Here is a 15598-nt window from a genome sequence, read left to right as displayed (position 1 = left end):
ATAAGGATTATGCAAGAAAATAGTTACTGAAATCAAATTGAAAAAATTCTGTAATGACATAAAAAGCTAATTCTTTAAAAAGTTTAACTAGGGAAGCATGAAATTTTTTGCTGTCTAAGTTTCGGATATTGAGTGGAAGTTTATTCATAAGCAGAATACCGAGACCGTCGATCGTATTGAAAGAGCTGGCTAATTTATATGTGCGCGCTTTAATATGTTTGTGTCTGGTGTTGTAGTTTGAAGAGGACAAAGCCATATCAAAAAGTTTCGAATTGTCCTTGATGAAAGATAATGTTACCAGCAGAAAAATGCATGGGACAGTTAGAATATTGTGTTCTAGATAAAGTTGGTGATAGTGAGATAGAGATATGATCAGACCACTTTAAATTATTATTAATATGGATACCAAGAAACTTTGATACTTGCAAAAAATTATATGCTGAATTATTGATGGTTAAAGAAGTAATATTATCGGATAAACGATTTTTAGTTCAAAAAGATATAATTTGGGTCTTATCATTATTGAGGACTAGATTATTTTCACAAAACCATTTCGTTATTTCTGACATAACCACACTTAATTTATGTTGTAAATCATTAAGAGATTTGGCCTTGATGATAACGCTGGTGTCATTCGTAAAAGGAATGAAATCACAAAGATTTGTACAATGGGGTAAATCATTAATATATATGAGAAATAAGAGAGGTCCTAAAATTGATCCTTGGGGCACACCCAATGTACTTGTCAATTTATCCGAAATTATTTGCTCGTGATCGTTATTTAAGTAAACGCTTTGTGTTAGTTTCGACAGGTAAGATTCAAATAGTTTAAGCGGACGTCCGCGAATACCACAATTTTCTAATTTGTCAAGAAGTCTTTGATGAAAAATACTATCAAAAGCTTTAGACAGATCGCAAAATATTGCAGTACAATATGTGGATTCTTCGAAGGAGTGAATGATGTTATGAACTAAATCATAAATTGAGTAGGAAGTAGAATGGTTCTTTCGGAAACCATGCTGAGTCTTAAACAAAATATTATATTTATTGAGAAAAGACGTTAATCTAGTATGCAAGATTTTTTCAAATATTTTATCGAAAGAGTTTAAAAGGGAAATGGGACGGTAATTATTTATATCGTCTTTATTATTTTTCTTATGAAGTGGAAAAATTTTTGAATGCTTGAGGTCGGATGGAAATATTCCTTCATCAAAGCATTTATTTACACATAACATAAATTTATTTAAAAAAAGGGATAGAATTCTTTAAGAATAAGACTAGGTATCTTATCCGGACCCGCTGAACTAGTAACTTTTATCAATAGAAAGGTTTGCTTTAGTTCTTCTAAATTTACAGGATAAAGAACGACTGTAGAATTATTTTGCGCGCATAGAGATTTAGTCAACCTAATGGTGATCGAGTTGATTGCGCTTGTTAATTTAGACGCTTCGGTGACAAAAAAGTGATTAATTTATTAGATATGACTACCTTATCAATAATCTTGTTGCCATTAATTGTAAGACAATCAATCTGTGAAGATTTAGTTTTGTATTAATTTCCGAGATAATTAAGGACCAAATTGTTTTCTGTTTATTTGCTGAATTGAAAATCAAGTTCTCGTTGAATTTGATCTTTGCTAGATTAATTAGATCATTTACTATGAGATAACATAGTAAGATTTAGAAGCGCATAACCAAGCCATATAAAAGTAAGATTTGGAAGCGTCGCGTATCGATCCCGGTACATCTCAAAAACGAAGCAACAACCACTCACATCAATTTTTATCGCCACCAAGACATAAAATAGTAAGATTTGGAAGCGCCGCGTATCGATCCCGGTAGCGCTGGAGCGCTCTACCAATTGAGCTACGCCCCCGGCAAGTGACATTATTTTATTCAAAGATTCTACGGGTTTTATACTTAACAATCACTCACATTATCATCACGAGGATATAAAAAAGTAAGATTTGGAAGTTACCAAGTTATAAAACAGTAAGATTTGGAAGCGACGGGTATCGATCCCTGTACCTCTCACATGCAAAACGAGCGCTCTACCGATTGAGCTACGCCCCCGGCCAGTGACATTATTTTATTCAAATATTCTACGGGTTTTATATTTAACAAAGAGAAAGAGAGAGACTCACAATAAATTTTATCATCACCAAGACATAAAAAAAGTAAGATTTGGAAGCGCCGGGCATCGATCCTGGTACCTCTCACGTGCTAAGCAAAGGTTTCACGCGTTTTATACTCAACAACCACTCACAATAATTTTTATCGCCACCAAGACAAAAAATAGTAACATTCGCAAGCGCCGAGTATCGATCCCTGTACCTCTCACATGCTAAGCGAACGCTCAATCATTTGAGCTACGCCTCCGGCAAATAACCTCATTTTATTCAAAGATTCTACGGGTTTTATACTTAACAATCACACAATAATTTTTATCATCACCAAGGCATAAACAAGTAAGATTTGGAAGCGCCGGGTAACGATCCCGGTACCTCTCACCTGATAAGCAAAGGTTTCACGTGATTTATACTCAATAACTACTCACAATAATTTTTATCGCCACCAAGACAAGAAAGAGTAAGACTTGAAACCGCCGGATATCGATCCCGGTATCTCTCACATGCTAAGCGAGCGCTTAACCACTTGAGCTACGCCCCCGGCAATTAACGCCATTTTATTCAAAGGTTTCACCGGTTTTGTACTCAACAATCACTTACATCAATTTTTATCGCCACCAAAACATAAAATAGTAAGATTTGGAAGCGCCGGGTATCGATCCCGGTACCTCTCAAATGATAAGCAAAGGTTTCACGTGATTTATACTCAATAACTACTCACAATAATTTTTATCACCACCAAGGCAAGAAATAGTAAGATTTGAATCCGCCGGATATCGATCCCGGTATCTCTCACATGCTAAGCGAGCGCTTAACCACTTGAGCTAAGCCCCCGGCAAGTAACGCCATTTTATTCAAAGGTTTCACGGGTTTTGTACTCAACAACCACTTACATCAATTTTTATCGCCACCAAAACATAAAATAGTAAGATTTGGAAGCGCCGGGTATCGATTCCGGTACCTCTCACATGATAAGCAAAGGTTTCACGTGTTTTATACTCAACAACCAGTCACAATAATTTTTATCGCCACCAAGACAAAAAATAGTAAGATTTGAAAGCGCCGGATATCGATTCCGGTATCTCTCACATGCTAATCGAGCGCTCAATCACTTGAGCAACGCTCCCGGCAAGTGACGCCATTTTATTCAAAGGTTTCACGTGTTTTATTTTCAACAACCACTTACAACAATTTGTATCGTTACCAAGATATAAAATAATAAGATTTTGAAGCGTCGGGTATCGACCCCGGTACCCTGCAAGTGACATTATTTTATTCAAAGATTCTACGGGTTTTATACTTAACAATCATTCACAACAATTTTTATCATCACCAAGACATAAAAAAGTAAGATTTGGAAGCGCCGGGTATCGGTCCCGGTACTTCTCACATGCTAAGCAATAACCACTCACATCAATTTTTATCGCCACCAAGACATAAAATAGTAAGTTTTGGAAGCGCTGGGTATTGATCCCGGTACCTCTCACATGCATTGAGCTACGCCTCCGGCAAGTCACATTATTTTATTCAAAGATTCTACGGGTTTTGTACTCAACAACCACTCACATCAATTTTTATCGACACCAAGACAAAATGATTTGAAAGCGCCGGATATCGATCCCGGTATCTCTCACATGCGAAGCGAGCGTTCAATCAATTGAGCTACGCCCCCAGCAAGTGACGCCATTTTATTCAAAGGTTTCACGTGTTTTCTTTTCAACAAGCACTCACAACAATGTGTATCGTTACCAAGATATAAAATAATAAGATTTGGAAGCGCCGGGTATCGACCCCGGTACCCTGCAAGTGTCCTCATTTTATTCAAAGATTCTACGGGTTTTATACTTAACAATGACTCACAATAATTTTTATCGTCACCAAGACATAAAAAGCAAGATTTGGAAGCGCCGGGTGTCGATCCCTGTACTTCTCATATGCTAAGCAAAAGTTTCACGTGTTTTATACTCAACAACCACTCACAATAATTTTTATCGCCACCAAGACAAAAAATAGTAAGATTTGGAAGCGCCGGGTATCAATACCGGTACCTTTCACATGCTAAGCGAGCGCTTAACTACTTGAGCTATGCACCCATCAAGTAACCTCATTTTGTTCAAAGATTTCACGGGTTTTATACTTAACAATGACTCACAATAATTTTTATCGTCACCAACACCTAAAAAAGCAAGATTTGGAAGCGCCGGGTATCGATCTTGGTACTTCTCACATGCTAAGCAAAAGTTTCACGTGCTTTATACTCAACAACCACTCACAATAATTTTTATCGCCATTAAGACAAAAAATAGTAAGATTTGGAAGCGCCGGGTATCAATACCGGTATCACTCACATCAATTTTTATCGCCACCAAGACATAAAATAGTAAGATTTGGAAGCGCCGGGTATCGATCCCGGTACGTCTCACATGCGAGGCGAGCGCTCTACCAATTGAGCTACGCCCCCGGCAAATAACATTATTTTATTCAAAGATTCTGCGCGTTGTATACTTAACAATCACATTATATCATCACGAAGACATAAAAAAGTAAGATTTGGAAGTTTTTTTTTATTTATTTTTTTATTAGCTTTGTAAGCTTGAACATTGGCCATTATCTAAATAATTTTACAACTACAAAAATTAAGACTAATATATATAAATCCACATGCATACATACTCATTCACACACATATATACATATATAGATGTACATATATACATACACGCATATACATACACAAACACACATCTATACACATATACACCTAATTTTAATTTTACTATGTTGAATCTCTATACCATTAATCTAGTTTCACATATATACTCGTATGTAGCATCATACGTTACAGTGTCTGCCAACATCAGTCTCAGGTTTGTGGGAAATGCGATCCTCAGTTTTGTTAATTTATTCCATAGTTTTTCTCTGTTTTCCTCCATATGTCTACATTCCATAATTAGGTGATTGGCGTCTGCATTATTTGCTTTGCCAAGACAAAGACAGTACGGATTGATGTTAATTCCGATCCTATTCAAGTGGAAAGGCGTAAAGGTGTGATTGGTTCTCAGACGAATAAAAATGCAGTAAAAATGACGACTCCTCGTAAATTTGTCGTACCATGGTATGACTTGAATTTGTTCTTGTATGGCTGCAAAAAATTGTCCTTTTTCACGACTTGACTCTTGGAATTCCAAATGCCACTCCTTATATATCTTTGCCTTAAAGAGGTTTTTGATATCTTGGTGGGATATTCCATCTTCTACGATTATACCTGAGCTCATTGCATCTTTTGCTCCTTTGTCAGCAGCTTCATTCCCTGTTACTCCAATATGACTCTTGATCCAAATTAAGTAAACGGATTTTTTTTTCGAGAGTATGCTATGTATATGATTAAGAGTATCCAACACTAAAAAACTTGGGTCCATGCCTATAGATAGCAGGCTCTCTAAAGATGATCGGCTATCACTGAATACAACGGCTTTCTCTAAGCCAAGTGAGGCGATGTTTCGAATACATTTGTTTATGGCGTACATTTCAGCTGTATAAATCGACGCATTTATATCCAACTTATATTTAGTATACAAGTTAGTGTTCTGATGATAGATGTAAGCACCTACGCCCTCAGAACCTTTTGAACCATCTGTGAAGAAAACCTCGAAGTCCGCGAATGTGTTTTTAATTTTATTCTCAATTTCAATTCAATTCAATCAATTTGACTGCTTTATGTATTACAAAATTCCGTCTGTATGATATTTTGAAGGTTTGTTGTCGTGATTTCATAGTCGAAGTAGAATTTTGTTGCTTTGTTTTGTTCTTCTAATGGCTTGCATTTGTATTCAGTTTCAGAGAACACCGACATGAGTATAGGTTTCTTCTTATTTTGTTAGCACTACTGTCTTAGTTGTTAGCACTACTAATTGTTTGTATCACCTCTACGTTATTAGACCTTATTCTGTCAATAACGAATTTCGTTGCTAACAGTTTTCTCCTCAAATGCAGAGGCATTATGTGTGTTTCCACATGTAAGGCGTTAATGGGCGTTGAACGCAAAACTCCCAGGCAATACCTAACTGCTTTATTTTGCAGGGTATCCAGTTTGCGCAGTAGATTTTTACGTGCATCCCCATAAATGAAGCAGCCATAATCGAGTTTAGATAATATAAGCTGTTTATATATCCTGATTGAAACCTCTACGTCAGCGCCATACATCATGTGATTTAATACACTCAAGATATTTAATGCATCTTTACATTTTCTTACCAGATTTTCCAAATGTGGACCCCATCGTAATTTGTTATCTATAGTCAAACCCAGACATCTTGTGGTAGTTTGTATTTTTAAGGTGTATCTACCTAACGTTATTGACTCCATCACGATAGAATTCCTTTGTCTGGTGAAAAAGGATACTGTACTTTTATTCTCGGAAATTGAAAATCCCAGTGATGTGGTTCATTTTCCAAATGACGTCATGGTCTGATCCATTTTTTTGATCACACATTTAATGACACTCCACTATGTGGTAATATTAGATCATCTGCATATTGCATGATCCGAGCTTCCTGGCCAATCTCATTTTGAAGGTGTGCCGTGTATACGTTGAACAACAAGGGACTAAGGACAGAACCCTGAGGTAAGCCTTCCGACATATACCGTGGCCCATAATGCGTATCTTTACATCTGAGGACTAATTTTCGATCTTTCAATAAGTGATAAATGTGAACAATAAATCTCTTGGGGAGTTTTAATTCATATAGAATATTTATTAAAATCGGTATTTGAACCCTGTTGTAAGCGTTCTCCAAATCCAAGTTGATACTCAATACACAATTTTTTTTGGCCAGGTTGTTGTGAATTTCATAGACAAAACTAGTTAGAACATCATATGTGCCTCTTTTGTTTCTGAAACATTGCATATAACTTGGCAATTTCGTTTTATTCTTGAGCCACCATTCGATTCTTCTTTTTATTAAGCGTTCGAATGTTTTGGACACACATGACGTTAGAGAAATCGGCCGATATGATTCTATTTTTGTTGCATCCTTATTAGGCTTTAGGACTGGTATTGTGATATATGTCCTCCAGTCTTTTACAGCGATCTCTTTAGTCTAGATGTCGTTGAAGACCTTCAGTAGATTTTTTTTCCTTTATCTGATAGGTTACTTAGCATGGGGTAATGTATATTGTCATTACCCGGCGCAGTATTACTATTTCTTTTTAGTGCCAAATATAATTCATCAATGGTAAAGGGACCTTCTAATTCATCATTTTTTTCCATGTCCTGTATGTTGACGTCATTAATTACGGTATCCGGAGAAAGTAGGAAACTGATCAGCTAAGTTATTAGGAAATGCATTGGTTCGAGTGGCTCCATTTTTCATAACCTTTATATGTTGCCAGATTTGTTGTAAAGACATGTTTCTGTAGAAGGAGTTACAAAACCCGTCCATTTATCGTATTTTTTCTTTTTAAATACAAATCGACTCTTAGCTACCGCTCGCTTGTATTTTATATAATTGTCTATGTTTGGTATTTCTTTGTATTTCTTGATTGCTTCCGATTTTATTTTCTTCACTTTGTTGCACTCCTCGTCCCACCAAGGATTTGACTTATTTCTATATTTCGTACCCAAATACGGATTTGTTTTTGGAATATTCATTAGTGGTGCATTATTAATGCATTCAATAAACTTGGAATAGAAAATCATAGGATTGGAGTTGAGATAAGTATTCGACAACATTCTGTCTACAACACTCGACTACCATTCAGCCCTAATCATCACTGATGGACTGCATATTGTTATGTCTACCGCGGCAGGATTCCTATCGTGTCTTCTTATCATGGTAGGTGCTCCTTCATTCATAAGACATAAACCCTCTGAGTTTATAGCTTCACTAAGATTTATGCCTGCATTATTGTTTTTTAAGCCTCCAAAACTAATGTGGTGAGCATTACAGTCCCCTCCTAGTATTAACGGTTGAGTTAGTTCCTGAAATAGCAACACCCAATATTCCAATCCTGTCTTGTGACCGGGGGCACAATAAATTGCCACAATATTAAGTGTTATGTTATGTATGGCCAGCTTAATTCTACAAATCTGAATTTTATTGGTAATGAAACTGTTTAAATTTAACGTCTGAAATTGGTATCTTCGGTGGATAAGTATTCCAACTCCTCCATAACCAGATATCTGAACTCTATTATTATCTTTGAGCCATGTTTCGGATAATATTACGATATCTAAATGGTTGATGTTCAAATTGGATTCTAGATGCAGCTTATTTGAAGAAACAGATCTGATATTGATTTGAATAATTTTTAGCATTATTTTATTTTATTTTTTTTAAGTTATTACCATTAAATAATTTTAAGCTTCTATACGTAATATACTGTGCTCACAGCCAAATCAAACTTGTTTGTCGGGTCTAAATTTAGATCTCATCATTTTGTTTAGTATTTCTGACAACAGGTTATAATGTTCAGCGCTACTAGGAATGTATATATGTTTAATTTTTTTAATGAATTCGTTTAAGAAATTTAATGAACCATCTTGTTGAACATTGCTATTATTTTCGACTATTGCAGATTCTCGTTCCACGCTCGGTTTCAACCTTTTTCTTGGGTTGAGATTAAATTTGGTTTTGTTGTTTCTATTTGATACAGGTTCCTTCACTAACTGTTTTTTATTGAAGATCCAGAATTGAATGGAGTATTGCATTTGGTAATTTTGTAAGTCGATCTATTAGGTTTATGAAAGGTTGTCGGATTTAAAAATTCCGGTTGCTCCTCCTCCTCTAGATCAGAGCGTCGGATCTATTTTTAGTTATCTTATTGTTTGCATACAAACCTGGAAATTCTTTATCTTTGCCCGTGAAACTGAATCCGACTTTTGACTTGTTTGCATAGCTGTCTTTATACAATATGTTTCTGGCTTCATGGTATGCTTGATTGTGCCAAGCCATAATTTCTTTAATTTTTTTATTTTTAATAAATACCGTGCATTCTTTGTAATTTGCAGGGTGATTCCTATTGCGCAAAGCACATAGAAATTTGAATGCTATACATATTTTTGCATTATGTTGTTCTCCGGAACATTTCATACATCTCTCTTTTCCACTACATTGGTCCTTAACGTGATTGAACCGACAGCATTTGCAGCATTGGACCACTTTCTATACAAACGGTCAAACCTCACATTTTACCGAATGTATAGCTACCTTATTCGGTAAACTTGTGCCTCTAAACGTTAATTTGACACATTGTGATGAGTATTTTATTGTATTATTATTTTTCGGTCTTAAACATACCACGATTATAGACTCTATAATCGGAATGTCTGTTTCAATGGCGTTTATAATTTCTTGTTCTGAGAGATTGGCATCCACATCAAATATTATGCCATGCCTTGCAAGTAGTTATTTCGGGATGTATGCCTTCAGATTATTTTTTTCTAAAATTTTGTCATCTAGAATTTTGTTCGCCATACTGGCGCTTTTAAATTCCATCTTCACTTTATTAACTTCCCGAAGGTGAAGTTTATGTTTTCATCAAAAAATCCGAATTGCTAGTTTTATGTTTTCTCGACGTTTCAAGCCATTCTGAATCGAATGAGACCAACTTTGGAAAAAGTATGTGTGTGTGTGTATGTGTGTGTGCGTGTATGTGAACAGATTTTTTGCCGTAAATCGACGTTCTCTCGAAAACGGCTGGACCGATTTCAAAAATTTAAAAGCCACTCGATGTATCTCGATGAGGACTATTGTTTGTTAATTTTGTGCGACGATCGGCCAAGTAGTTTCTTTATAAATCGCAGAAAAGTAAAAATTTTTTCGTCTACGTTTCAGCCCGCAATTCTGAATCGATTTCGAAAATTCAAAAACCGTTCGAAAGATATTGGTTGGGAATCGTGCTGATTAGTTTTTGGTAGAGATCGGCCGGGCCGTTTTCTTGTAATAAAGTTTTTAAAAAAAAAATTTCGACGATTTTTATGATTATTTTTTTGACGGCAGATACCATAGTCTTCTAGATCATACTAAAATATTACGGCCCTACGACAAGTTACCAAACGCCGAGTTAAGGCGCCTAAACGACGCTAATGGGATACCATGAAAGGCGTTGGTTGCTTAAGACAGCAGGACGGTGGCCATGGAAGTTGGAATCCGCTAAGGAGTGTGTAACAACTCACCTGCCGAAGCAACTAGCCCTGAAAATGGATGGCGCTGAAGCGTCGTGCCTATACTCGGTCGCCAGGGCATGAGGAGCGTTCATTACAGTTCGTTTTGAAGCCCTGGTGAGTAGGAGGGTCGCGGTGGTGTGCGCAGAAGGGTTTGGGCGTGAGCCTGCCTGGAGCCGCCATCGGTGCAGATCTTGGTGGTAGTAGCAAATACTCCAGCGAGGCCCTGGATGACTGACGTGGAGAAGGGTTTCGTGTGAACAGCCGTTGCACACGAGTCAGTCGATCCTAAGCCCCAGGAGAAATCCTATGTTGATGTTGGTGTATTTTATTTTGAATAAAATCTCACACCCATCGGGCGAAAGGGAATCCGGTTCCTATTCCGGAATCCGGCAGCGGAACCGTTTACAAGTCGGGCCCTCGCAAGAGAGTTCGTCGGGGTACGACAACTGGTTCAGCTTTAAAAATTCGTCAAAGTTTGCAAAAATTGGTATCGTTTTTCTGGCATTTGTCAAAATTAGACTTTTGATCGACGTTTCCTCAAAAACGCCTGAACCGATTTTAAAGTTAAAAGCCATTTGATGTATTTCGGTGAGGACTATCGTTTGTCAGTTTTGTGCGACGATCTGCCAAGCCGTTTCTTTGCAATTTAAAAAAAAAGTGTTAAACTTTTCGTCCACATTTAAACTCATCCTACCGAACCGATTTTAAAAAATCAAAAACTGTTCGAAAGATATTAGTTGGGAATGGTACTGATTAATTTTAGGTGAAAATCTACCGAGCCGTTTTCATGTAATTAACTGTTGAAAAAAAGTGTTAAACTTTTCGTCCACATTTAAGCTCATCCTACCGAACCGATTTTAAAAAATCAAAAACCTTTCGAAAGATATTAGTTGGGAATGATTCTGATTAGTTTTAGGTGAAAATCTATCGAGCCGTTTTCTTGTAATTAACTGTTGAAAAAAAGTGTTACACTTTTCGTTCGCATTTAAGCTCATCCTACCGAACCGATTTTAAAAAATCAAAAACTGTTCGAAAGATATTAGTTGAGAATGGTACTGATTAAATTTAGGTGAAAATCTACCGAGCCGTTTTCTTGTAATTAACTGTTGAAAAAAAGTGTTAAACTTTTCGTCCACATTTAAGTTCATCCTACCGAACCGATTTTAAAAAATCAAAAACCTTTCGAAAGATATTAGTTGGGAATGATACTGATTAGTTTTAGGTGAAAATCTACCGAGCCGTTTTCTTGTAGTTAACTGTTGAAAAAAAGTGTTACACTTTTCGTCAACATTTAAGCTCATCCTGCCGAACCGATTTTAAAAAATTAAAAACTGTTCGAAAGATATTAGTTGGGAATGACACTGATTAGTTTTAGGTGAAAATCTACCGAGCCGTTTTCATGTAATTAACTGTTGAAAAAAAAAATAAGTCGATTTTTATGAAACTTTTTTTGGCGATATACATCATGGTCTTATAGAACTTACTGTAATATTACGGCCTTACAACAAGTAGTTCAATTTTAAAAATTCATCAAACTTTGCTAAAATTATTATCGTTTTTTTTTAAAGTAGGATTGATGAAGTATATTATTTACACTTTTTTTTGATTGAGTCGATTATTTACACATATCGGAAAGTTCATGTAACTTGCCTCAAGGCTAAATACCAAACCAACTAGTTTTTTCCTATAACCGAAACTTCTTTCAAACCAAATTTGAAATATGCCCTTGAATTATGTATGAATCTGGCCATCGGGTGCAGTCGGCCTATATTTCTGTCCTTGGATTCATCAAATATAGTGTAAGGGCCCATATCCCAACCTTCAAAACGTATCAGATTATTCAATGGATTAACTATTTTATCTGATTTATTTTAATCGTTTATATTGTTGTCATCACTTATTAGATATTTTGTTATTTTCATTGTTGTATAACTATTATTTGACGCTAAATTACTGTTTTCCTCATTGTTTTCCTTTTGTTCTAACGTTTCCCTTTTATTACTATCTGCACGTACATCGATACATCATTGATATTATATTTATAATTAACATTAACACTATTCTTAATATTCAAATCACAACTACTAACTGATTCATTTTCTACCATAATTACACTTTCAGTATCACAAAAATCCATGTCACTCGATCTATTTAAACAAGTGTTCCTTGCATCTGCTGTTGACTCTACCATCGCAGAGCGGCAGGTAAAAAGGTTTGGGTCAGGTGGTCGGCCGCACTGACCATCCGACTCGGAAGACATTATGTAATTTTTTACGATTATTTATTCGAGGTGAATCGCTCGGCTGCTACAATCGAACTGATATGTATGTATATGTAATTTATTTCATTTCAAGATTTGGAAGTTATCAAGATATAAAATAATAAGATTTGCAAGCGCAGGGTATCAACCCCGGTACTCTTCAAGTGACCTAATTATATTCAAAGAGCCCACGGGTTTTATACTTAGCAATGACTCACAATAATTTTCATTGTCACCAAGACATAAAAAAGTATGATTTGGAAGCGCCGGGTATCGATCCCGGTACCTCTCACAAAGCGAGCGCTCTACCAATTGAGCTACGCCCCCGGCAAGTGACACAATTTTATTCAAAGATTCTACGGGTTTAAACTTAACAATCACTCACATTATAATCACGAAGACATAAAAAAGTAAGATTTGGAAGTTACCAAGATATAAAATAGTAAGATTAGGAAGAGCTGGGTATCGATCCCGGTACCTCTCATATGCAAAGCGAGCGCTCAACCATATGAGCTATGCCCCCGGCAAGTGACTTTATTTTATTCCAATATTCAACGGGATTTATACCTAACAATCACAATAATTTTTATCATCATCAAGACATAAACAAGTAAGATTTGGAAGCGTCGGGTATCCATCTCGGTACCTCTCACATGATAAGCAAAGGTTTCACGTGTTTTATACCCAACCACTACACAGAATAATTTTTATCGCCACCGGATATCGACCCCGGTATCTCTCACATGCTAAGCGGGCGCTTAACCACTTGAGCCCCCTGGAAGTGACATTATTTTATTCAAGGATTCTACGGGTTTTATACTTAACAATCATTCACAAGCATTTTTATTATCACCAAGACATAAAAAAGTAGGTTTTGGAAGGACCGGGTATCGATCCCGTTACCTCTCGCACGCAAAGCGAGCGCGCTACTAATTGAGCTACGCCCCCGGCAAGTAACGCCATTTTTTTCAAAGGTTTCGTGGGTTTTGTACTCAACAACCACTCACATCAATATTTATCGCCACCAAAACATAAAATAGTAAGATTTGGAAACGCGGGGTATCTCTCACATGCAAAGCGAGCGCTCTACACATTGAGCTACGCCCCCGCCAAGTGACATTATTTTGTTCAAAGATTGTACGGGTTTTATACTCAACAACTATTCACAATAATTTTTATCGCCACCAAGACAAAAAATAGTAACATCCGGAAGCAACGGGTATCGATCCCGGTACCTCTCACATGCTTAGCGAGCACTTAACCAATTGAGCTACGCCCCCGGCAAGCAATGCCATTTATTCAAAGGTTTTACGGGTTTTGTACTCAACAACCACTTACATCAATTTTTATCGCCACCAAAACATAAAATAGTAAGATTCGGAAACGCCGGGTATCGACCCCGGTACCTCTCGCATGCAAAGCGAGCGCTCTACCAATTGAGCTACGCCCCCGCCAAGTGACATTATTTTATTCAAAGATTCTACGGGTTTTATACTCAACAATCACGCACATTATCATCACGAAGACATAAAAAAGTAAGATTTGGAAATTAGCAAGATATAAAATAGTAAGATTTGGAAGCGCCGGGTATCGACCCCGGTTCCCTTAAAGTGACCTCATTTTATTCAAAGAGTTCACAAGTTTTATACTTAACAATTACTCACAATAATTTTCATCGTCACCAAGCCATGGAAAAGTAAGACTTGGAAGCGCCGGGTATCGATCCCGGCACCTCTCACACGCAAAGCGAGCGCTCTACCAATTGAGCTACGCCCCCGGCAATTGACATTATTTTATTCAAAGATTCTACGGGTTTTATACTTAACAAAGAGAAAGAGAGAGACCCACAATAATTTTTATCATCACCAAGACATAAAAAAGTAAGATTTGGAAGCGCCTAGCATAGATCCTGGTACCTCTCACATGCTAAGCAAAGGTTTCACGTATTTTATACTCAACAACCACTCACAATAATTTTTATCGCCACCAAGACAAAAAATAGTAACGTTTGGAAGCATCGGGTATCCATCCCGGTACCTCTCACATGCAAAGCGAGCGCTCAACCATTTGAGCTACGCCCCCGGCAAGTGATCTTATTTTATTCAAAGATTCTACGGGTTTTATACTTAACAATCACATTATCATCACGAAGACATAAAAAAGTAAGATTTGGAAGTTACCAAGATAAAAAATAGTAAGATTCGGAAGCGCCGGATATCGATCCTGGTACCTCTCATATGCAAAGCGAGCGCTGTACAAATTGAGCTACGCCCCCGGCAAGTGACACCATTTTATTCAAAGATTCTACGGGTTTTATATTTATATTTATATTTATTTTATTTATTTATATTTATATTTATACAACACAATTGTACAATTATAGATATTATATGGTACATAACTTAAATTAATAGATAATAATACATGCAATATAAAAATGAAATATAATTAAAATTATATTAAATTATATTAACAACCGGAGAGATAACAAAAAGAAAGCGAGGGAGACTCAAGAATTTTTATCATCACCAAGACATAAAAAACTAAGATTTGAAAGCGCCGGGCATCGAAACTGGTACCTCTCACATACTAAGCAAAGATTTTAAGTGTTTTATACTCAACAACCACTCACAATAATTTTTATCGCCACGAAGACAAAAAATAGTAACATCTGGAAGCTCCGGGTATTGATCCCGGTACCTTTCACGTGCTAAGCAAGCGCTCAACCACTGCAATAAGCCAGGCAACTGGCCTTATTTTATTGAAATATTCTACGGGTTTTATACTTAACAATCATTCACAACAATTTTTATTATCACCAAGACATAAAAAAGTAAGATTTGGTAACGCCGGGTATCGATCCCGGTACCCTGCAAGTGACCTCATTTTATTCAAAGATTCTACGGGTTTTATACTTAACAATGACTCACAATAATTTTTATCGTCATCAAGACATAAAAAGCAGGATTTGGAAGCGCCGGGTATCGATTCTGGTACTTTTCACATGCTAAGCAAAAGTTCACGTGTTTTATACTTAACAACC

At 36.5% G+C, this 15598-nt stretch overlaps 3 non-coding genes across 3 annotated transcripts; all 3 read right to left on the bottom strand.

Moving 5' to 3' along the window:
• Positions 1-4516: 4516 nt before the first annotated feature.
• On the bottom strand, positions 4517-4589 carry Trnaa-cgc. Its single transcript has one exon. It is a non-coding gene; the product is annotated as a tRNA-Ala (tRNA).
• A 9344-nt stretch (positions 4590-13933) lies between these two features.
• Trnaa-ugc lies at positions 13934-14006 on the bottom strand. The gene has a single exon. It is a non-coding gene; the product is annotated as a tRNA-Ala (tRNA).
• A 253-nt stretch (positions 14007-14259) lies between these two features.
• On the bottom strand, positions 14260-14332 carry Trnaa-ugc. The gene has a single exon. It is a non-coding gene; the product is annotated as a tRNA-Ala (tRNA).
• Positions 14333-15598: the final 1266 nt, after the last annotated feature.

This window comes from Ctenocephalides felis, unplaced genomic scaffold (assembly GCF_003426905.1).
Source record: "Ctenocephalides felis isolate EL2017-DRISC unplaced genomic scaffold, ASM342690v1 CF-g0.4_SCAFFOLD_01492, whole genome shotgun sequence".
Classification (NCBI taxonomy): domain Eukaryota; kingdom Metazoa; phylum Arthropoda; class Insecta; order Siphonaptera; family Pulicidae; genus Ctenocephalides; species Ctenocephalides felis.
This window is presented reverse-complemented; position numbering and strand designations above follow the sequence as displayed.